The 8,957-nt window shown below is 39.2% G+C and overlaps 1 non-coding gene across 1 annotated transcript; it reads right to left on the bottom strand.

Moving 5' to 3' along the window:
- Positions 1-1,379: 1,379 nt before the first annotated feature.
- LOC131219791 (small nucleolar RNA R71) lies at positions 1,380-1,487 on the bottom strand. Its single transcript, XR_009158435.1, has one exon. It is a non-coding gene; the product is annotated as a small nucleolar RNA R71 (small nucleolar RNA).
- Positions 1,488-8,957: the final 7,470 nt, after the last annotated feature.

The following is an 8,957-nucleotide window of genomic DNA, read 5'->3' on the forward strand; positions in this document are numbered from 1 at the left end:
TTGATTTCTAGTTTGATATTAAGGGAATATTTTTAGTTTTCTATGATTTATTGTAACTCAAATTACAATAGATGTTGTAACAGCTTTGGATATTTTCTTTTCCTGTTTTGAGATGGTGAGATTAGTAAATCACGTTATTCACCATCATCTCCTAGGCATGGTAGGGTGATGGAATCCCTTCCAATCATCATAATTCTCTTCCATTGAGAATTAGGTCAATAAAAAGTTCAGATTTGATTTAAATTGTTTTATCTTCTAATTGGATAGGATATGACTCCAATTCCAATTGTGTTCCTTGAATTAACTAAGGTAGCATCTTGATAGTTACAAGTGGATCCTTGGCACCCTAGTTCCCACATTTAGATTCATAAGTTTTAATCAACATTATTCACCATTACTCTCAATTATTCAGATTTCAATTTAGATCTTTTTTTAGTTCTAGTTATACAGAATACATATAAGTTTAGTCCTTGTGGATTCGACCTTAGTCTTACCGAGTTATTACTACATCGCAACCCTACACTTGAGGTTATGAACAAGTTTTTGGTGCCTTTGCTCGGGACTATGGCTACGTTTTTCTGAAATTAATTGGTATTAGAATTAGGTTGAGATTAGGATTTATTTTTCTATTATGTTTTTAGGTTAGGATTTTTTCTGAAATTATTTTTAGAAATTAACATTGTTTTCTGTTTTGTAGGATCCTAACATAGTAATTCTTATTCGGTAATTTTGTTTCAACCCTCTCTCTTATCTTTTCTAGATCTCTTGTTTTAGTTTTTTAACTTTTCTTTTTAGGCTTAGTTATTTAGTTACTTAAGGGCTAAGAGTGTTTCATGCCCAAGTGTGTACGTGGTAACACTCTACGTATTTTGAATGAAGAAGGATTAATCGAAGGGTTGCCTATCCATCACAGGATTAGACACCACTTGAAACCCTTTAAGTCAATAGAAGTGATGGTTGCAAATCAACCTCAACCCCAGTTGAGGAAGTTGAAGATGAAAACGAGGTGCAGAATGCACCCCGCCTCGTACTCTATGAGATTATTTAGAACCGGTGGGGGTGAGTACACCTTCCTACATGATATTTCCATTGAATACAGGAACTGTGGGTATTAAACTAAGGGTAATTCAACTCCTCCCTAAGTTTCATGGACTAGAATCTGAAAGTCCATACTTGCATATGAAAGAGTTTGATTAAAGCATATCTACATTATACTTCCCAAACATGTCTGAGGACATAGTTAGACTGAAATTGTTTCCTTTCTCTTTGAAAGAAAATTCTAAGTCGTGGTTACATTCCTTAAAACCAAGGTCCATTGGCACATGGGCTGAGATGATAAGGGAGTTCCTTAAAAAGTTCTTCCCCTATCATAAAACAAATACCTTATGAAAAGCAATCATGAATTTTGCGCAAAAAGAGGATGAGACCTTCTTCCAATGTTGGGAGCAATTTAAGGATCTCATAAATTCATGTCCACAGCATGTATACAAAACATGGCATATAACAAGCTTTTTCATTGAGGGATTGACCTCACCCTTGCGCCAATTTGTGGAGATGATGTGTAATGGGGAATTCATGAATAAGGAAGCCAATGATGCGTGGGATTATTTTGATAAACATGCTGAAAACGCGTAATCATGGGATACCTCTTCAAGAATTAACACTTCTAAGCCTACTCAATCAAAAGTAAGGGGAGGAATTTATGTCCTAAAAGAGGAAGATGATATAAATGCAAGAGTGGCCAAACCCATAAGAAAAGTCGAGGCCATGGAACTTAAGAAGGTAGAACCCAAAAAGACTACGGAAGTTGTTTATAGTATTTGTGCTTGTAACATACATACAACTGAGAATTACCCAATGATTCCTACTTTTCAAGAGATATTGAATGAGCAATCAAATGTCGTAAATAACTACCAAAAACCTTTCAGTAGACCAACCTCAAATACATATAACTCAAGCTGGAGGAACCATCCAAACTTTAGTTAGAGGAACGGACAAACGGCTACTCCTCAAGCGATCCTTAACCAATTTCTGAATTAAAGGAAACCTCAAGAGGATCTGGTCTTAAAACATATACAAAACCAAGAGCTTTTTAATCAAGGTATTCTATGAGCCTTTCAAGACCTTACAAAAGCCATACACGACCTTGAAACAAAAAATTCGATTGGGGAGAAAGGGATCCTGCCGGCTCAGCCTCTCCCCAACCTAAAATAGAAATGTGAAATCAGTGACCCAAGCTCTTCAAAATAGACGAAGCAGGCTAAGTCTATCACCACTCTTAGGAGTGGGAAGATAATTGAAAAATATATTCCGGTGAGGGCTGAAAAACCTAAGGATCCAAAAATAGATAAGAATGATAGACTTAGCAATGCTCCACATGGGTTAGAACGGGAACCTCAATGTAAGTCGATTGCATCATTCCCTTAACGGTTGATTGCACCAAAACCTCTCTCTAACTCAGGATATTTTAGAGGTGTTTAAGCAAGTGAAGGTCAACATCCCTCTACTGGATGTCGTTAAACAAATCTCTTTATATGCCAAACTTTTAAAAGATTTATGTACGACCAAAAGACGGCAAAACATACAAAAGAAAATCTTTTTGACAGAAAAAGTGAGTGTCAACCTCAAGCAAGATGTGCCATAAAAATACAAAGATCCTGGTAGCCCAACCATCACTTATGTAATTAGGAACCATTGGATTGAGCACGCACTTCTTGACTTGGGGGCGAGCGTAAATCTAATCCCTTACTCGGTTTACAAACAATTAGGTCTAGGTGAATTAAAACCCACCCGGACCACATTACAACTTGCCGATCACTCAGTTCGTGTACCGAGAAGGATGATTGAGGATGTGTTGGTCCAAGGTGATAAATTCTACTATCCAGTTGATTTTATTGTCTTGGATACTCAACCCATCATAGATGTGAGCACTCAAATACCTGTCATTCTTGGTCGCTCATTCCTTGCTACATCAAATGCTATCATTAATTATAGGAATAGAATTATGAATTTATCTTTTAAAAATATGACATTGGAGCTCAACATCTTTTTCAATATGAACAAACAGCCAAAGAATGATGACGATACTCATGACATTAACATGATCGATTCTTTCGTGGAAGATAGAGCACTCTTGACTCTATACTCTGATACTCTTGAGACATGCTTGGCCCACTCCCCTGATTTAGATGATGACATGATTAGGGAGATGGATACCTTACTTGATGCTATGCTGGTACTTGAAGTTAACAGGTGGAGGCTATGATTTAAAAATTTTCCCCAAACCGATGTAGTGCCCCTACCGTCTACCTCAAAGCACTGAATCTTGATCTAAAACCTTTGCCCGCTGATCTTAAATATGTCTATTTAGGTCAAGATGAGACATACCCAGTAGTGATCTCTTCCCACCTTGAGAAAGAATAAGAGAGCGTGTTCATTTTCACTCTCATTTAGATAAAGGAGCTCTTGGATGGTCGATTGTGGACCTCAAGGGAATTAACCCTTTGATTTGTACTCACCGCATCCATCTTAAGGATAATGCAAAAACCTCCCGACAACTACAATGTCAACTCAATCCAAATATGAAAGAAGTGGTTAAGGCTGAGGTAATTAAGTTGTTGGATGTGGGTATCATTGTAATGACCCTGAAAATTTTGTGCTATTCTTTCCTTAGTAGCTATTTGGGGTAATTAGCGCTATACTCGATTGCTTGTGAAATTTGCATCAATCACTTTAAATTCGATCTGCATGACTCAAAACCTATAGATTAGTTAGCGCTATGTTACTCTAAAATTTGGGATTCATTGCTAAATCCAGTTGTTCTGGGGAAATTTTGGAAGTTCTGGATCGGACATGGACTGCGCGTCGAAAGTTCGATAGCGATGATCTTAAGCTGTTGCGGTCACCATGTTGGACTTGACCTTCACCTCAAAAATCAAGTCCATGTGATGTTCTGGGTCGATTTGATTGAGTTCGGAGTGAAGAGTGTGAGAACGGTTGGAAAGTAAATGTGATTTTATGAAATCTGAGTCGTGTCGCTTGCACGACGATTTTAAGCAATCTGACCGTTGGATTCTGACCCAATTTCACCCTCTGATCAAGGAAGGTGGCCCAGGCATGTCCTTGTGCTTGTGGACCTGATCGAGATTCAGTGACCGTTGAATTGAGTGTGGTCCGCCACGGCTGATCTGTAAAGCCGGTCGGTACGAAAACTCAGCCTGACCTAGATCCATGGTCAGTGAGCTTAAGTCCGACCTTTTGTGGTTATAGGTCTACCAGAAGTGCTTCGTTGGATCATGAGAGGCCGGTTTTGGTTATACCCTAAGTATACCTTGGCCCTGGGGTTATTTTCATCAATATTAGGCCTATTTATAGTCCTTAAAACCCTAGCTCTCTTTTCCATACGAATTTCCTAACCCTACCTAAGAAAGAAAGAGGAAAAGAGAGAGAAAGTGAGAGAGAAGTTGGTGAATCATCTTAGATTCTTTCATGTTCTCCTTCATCCTTTAACCTTCACTTTGAATCATTATTCCGGCGATTCTGAGTTCATCTTTGGGTAAGATAACCTAACCCTAATCTGTGTTGGAGCTTAGAATAGTCTTTGTATTGTTGTAGCTCATTTCTATTCTTATCTTAGGTTATTCTGTAGCCGTTGACGAAGACATATCATCTGAAATCAGTTCGGTGTTCTTTTCTGGCTTAATGTGCGGACTTTAAGTGTATAGGTTATGTTTTCAAGGCTTTCAATGCCAGTGAATGGTTTATTCTTGTTATGGATGAGATTTCACATGCCAAATGTTATGTTTATGTTGCGTTCCTGATATGCATGTGTTATATTGAGATTTGTGTATTCTATGTGTATGTATAAAGTACCGTATGCGTATAAATTATGAACATGTGATTGCCATGATTATTTGTTGTGTACTTATGCTAGATGTATGTGTGACAACTCCTTGGTGAAAGGAATTGTCCAAATGTGTGTATTCCAACATACGTCATGTATGTTGAACTATGTATTCTAAGTGTTTGTAGAAATGTCTGAATGATCTAAAGTGTAACTTATAACACTATTTGCAGGCGTTGAGAAGTGATTCTCAACACTCCTATTGATGTGTATGATTTCCTTCATGTAAGTTACATTCTTGTTATTTAATTTCAAGTCTTACTTATGCTTAAATCCATGTTAAGTTGATATTCTTCAGATGCTTACATACCATATGATTTGAGTTGTGGTTCCATTTCTATTCTAAATTGTAGATATGAATATCTGTTGTAGTGAAATGTGTGTGGGACTATGCATTAGTCCAGGAAATTGGTAATCGGCCTTAAGTTCGTGGTTGAGGTTGCTTTCGCCACGTAGGACGTATTAGATAAACCCGAGTCGTATTAGAGTTGTCGGCAGTGGTTTGGCAACGCGGAGTGTATGCGTACTCTATGTCGCTCAACCCAACGTGCGCTCGTGCTAGTCGAGTTTGTCAAGTAACCCGATTGTCCGATGTATGTTCACTATGTATGGACGCTATTGTTTGAATCTAGGGTACCGAACTTACCAGTGAAATCCTATTAACCTTGGTACCTTGATCCGCTAAGACTCATGAGCCGGACATGGTGGTATAGGACACCGTGGTCGAGCTGTCGGCCTACGCTGGGGTGACGAGCCTCCCCGTAGTGACCAGTGAGCAACCAAACTCGTGAGCCGATTATGGTGGTATGGGACACTATAGTCGTACTGTCGGCCTACATTAATTGGTGGCGAGCCCTTTGTAGTGACCTCGAGCATGCCTGGATACCGCAATGAGGTGACGAGCCTTAGTGTAGTAATGAACGTATGATAGGCGTGCATTGATTGGTGATAAGCCCTTTGCAACAACCTACAACCATATGATCGTATGAGATATCTAGGACTGACGACCCTAGAATGGATCATTGTTTGGATGATGATATGAGGAAGGTATCTTAGCCTCCCAATCCTGCTATATGAAAAGGACTAATAACAACTTGGTAATCATGTTCATGCACCGCATTTGCATGTGCTTTGTAGACGTGGCGCACTTTGAGGCGATGTCATGCATAACGTAAGATGAAGACGCTGAGGGTGTACGCGTGAGGGCACGCATCATTTTTCATACATCCTTGCATTAACAAGAGTACTTAGGACATGTTTGATTATTCTGCTTTATCATTACTGATTGATTGAATTGATAACATGTTAACCTTTGCTTTATTGTTCCACTGAGTTGATCACTTACTCCCACGTTCTTGGGCGGTGTTAAACACCCACCAGACTCTGTCTTAGTTGCTGATGTTGCAGATGTTGATGCGACTTCTGAGGCAGAGCGGGAGATGGATGATGATGAGGCTGCTTTCTCTTTTATGCAGTTTTCAGACGGGTTCTAGTGAGCCTTGTTCTGATGCGCGGGATGCTGGGATTTCTTTTGGGAATTAAATGATGTAATTTGATACTTATAATTTTGATAGTAACACTTGAATTACGACCTGGTATGTGTATGTATTTCAGGGATTCGCACATGTACACATTTATTTCTATAAGTCTTCCGCTTGCTTTCTTCACTTATCCCTGAATTATATTTACTATTTGGCTTAATCTATTCCATGTTTTATGCACTAATACAGACAACATACATCCATCATTCAATATGTTGCATAAGTGATGTTTTGGAACTCGGGAGCTGAGTTATGCTCGACCCCCGAATTTCAGGGCGTTACAATCATATACCTTATATTCGACAGTCAATAGGTGAGTCTAACTCAGGTAGTTCCTAAGAAGTCTGAAATCACTATCATAGCCAATGCCGACAATGAACTCATACCAATAGAGTTACTACTAGTTGGAAAATGTGCATTGACTATAGGAAGTTGAATACTGTCATAAGGAATGACCACTTTCCTTTACCCTTCATTGATCAAATTTTGGAAAGGCTAGCCGATGACTCTTACTATTGCTTCCTTGATAGATATTCGGGCTACAATCAGATAGAGATAGCCCTTGAAGATTAAGAGAAGACAACATTCACATGTCCCTTTGTCACCTTTGCTTACCGAAGGATTCCATTCGGACTATATAATGCCCCCGCCACTTTTCAGATGCATGTTGAGTATTTTTTAACATGGTGGGGCAATATTTAGAGGTCTTCATGGATGACTTCTCTATCTTTGGTCCATCCTTCAGCGAGTGTTTGGAAAATCTTAAATGTGTGTTGAAGCAATATGAGTAAAAGAATTTTGTTCTAAATTGGGAGAAATTCTATTTCATGGTTCCCAAGAGAATTGTGCTTATACACATAATTTTGTCCATGGGAATTGAGGTAGACAAGGAAAAAATTGATCTTATCTCTAACCTACCTCCACCCAAGAGCGTACATGACATGCAATCCTTCCTTGGACATGCTGGATTTTATAGATGATATATAAAGGACTTTAGTCATCTCTCTCGTCCTTTATGCAATCTACTTCAAAAGGATGTACCATACGAGTGGACTGAACAATGCTAAGAAGTTTTCACTAAGCTCAAGGACATGTTAACTACTGCACCTATCATGTAGCCACCCGATTGGAGCATCCCTTTTGAGATTATGTGCGATGCATCTGACTATGCTATTGGGTGGTATTAGGCTAGAGAAAAAAAAGAAGCCCTACATCATTCACTTTGCAAGTAGAACTCTAAATTATGCCCAAGTGAACTACTCTACTACGGAGAAGGAAATCTTAGCCGTAGTGTTCGCTTTGGACAAATTTAGGTCCTACCTATTTCAACAAGAAACGAAAGCATTTCATTTGGGGATTTATCATTCAATAATAACAAAGAAAATAGAAGAACATTCATCATAGATTTCATTCATCCTGAGTTTCAATTACATCCTCGTATCTCCCTTGATTTTAAAATAAAGTACAAAGAATCTGTACAATGAAAGAAAGGAGAAGCAATTCAATGGAAATATCGGCAGCATTTCGACATGTTTTGCATCCGTCGTAGCGATAGAGGAGTTGTGCGGATCTAAAATCCTTGCTTCAAACCAACATACAAGAAGTGTATTCTTCAAAAAATGAAGTGTGGAGAGAACCCACAAAACTGCATCGCATAATAAAGCTCATGTTGTATAGGGGCGCACAACTCACTCAAGTTGCGTGGGTTTTGAGTTGCGTGGGTCCTGAGTTGTGCAGGTTTTGAGTTGTGTGGGTCTTGAGTTGCGTGGGTCCACACAACTCATCTTCCCTTCTCTCTCTCTCTCTCTCTCTCTCTCTCTCTCTCTCTCTCTCTCTCTCTCTCCCCTCTTGGCACCTCTCTAAAACTTCTCTCCTAGCTTCTCTGAAACTTCTCTGAAACTTCTCCCCTCCCTCAAATGAGAGGGATTGGGGGTATTTATAGGCTTCCACATGTGTAGACCCTCGAATCTTGTGTCGTGGAACTCACTTCGCATCATTACATGTCTCAACACAACCATCCCAACGACAAATTACGTGGACTCGCGCAACTGTGATGAGTTTCGAGGATCCATGCTACTCCTTGATTCCGCGCAACTCAATTCTTCAGCGCAACTTGAATCTTCTGCAATCTGCTCCCCGCGCAACTTGTGATCCATGCAACTAGCTCCCAACGCAACCTGATTCCCTTCTTCTTTCTTCTTCTGGCCTTTTCTTCTTTATCTCTGATATCTTTTCTTCTCTCAAAATCTCTTCTTCATTACTTATGTTCTCAACAACGCACAATGAGAACTTCGTACATTTTTTATGCACTAACAGATGCCCACTCGATCCTTCTTTAATTTTTATATAAAATTAAATGGAGAATCGATCTTCTTCTTCACAAAAATCCTTTCCCAGTAAAGGACTCTTCGTGAATGTAAAGCTTATTACATATAGGAGAAGGATCGCTTGAATGGAGAACTTCAACAGTCGAGTTCAAATAAGAGTGGTCGAAGGATGACTAGATAGTCAGG

This window comes from Magnolia sinica, chromosome 11 (genome assembly GCF_029962835.1).
Source record: "Magnolia sinica isolate HGM2019 chromosome 11, MsV1, whole genome shotgun sequence".
Classification (NCBI taxonomy): Eukaryota; Viridiplantae; Streptophyta; class Magnoliopsida; order Magnoliales; family Magnoliaceae; genus Magnolia; species Magnolia sinica.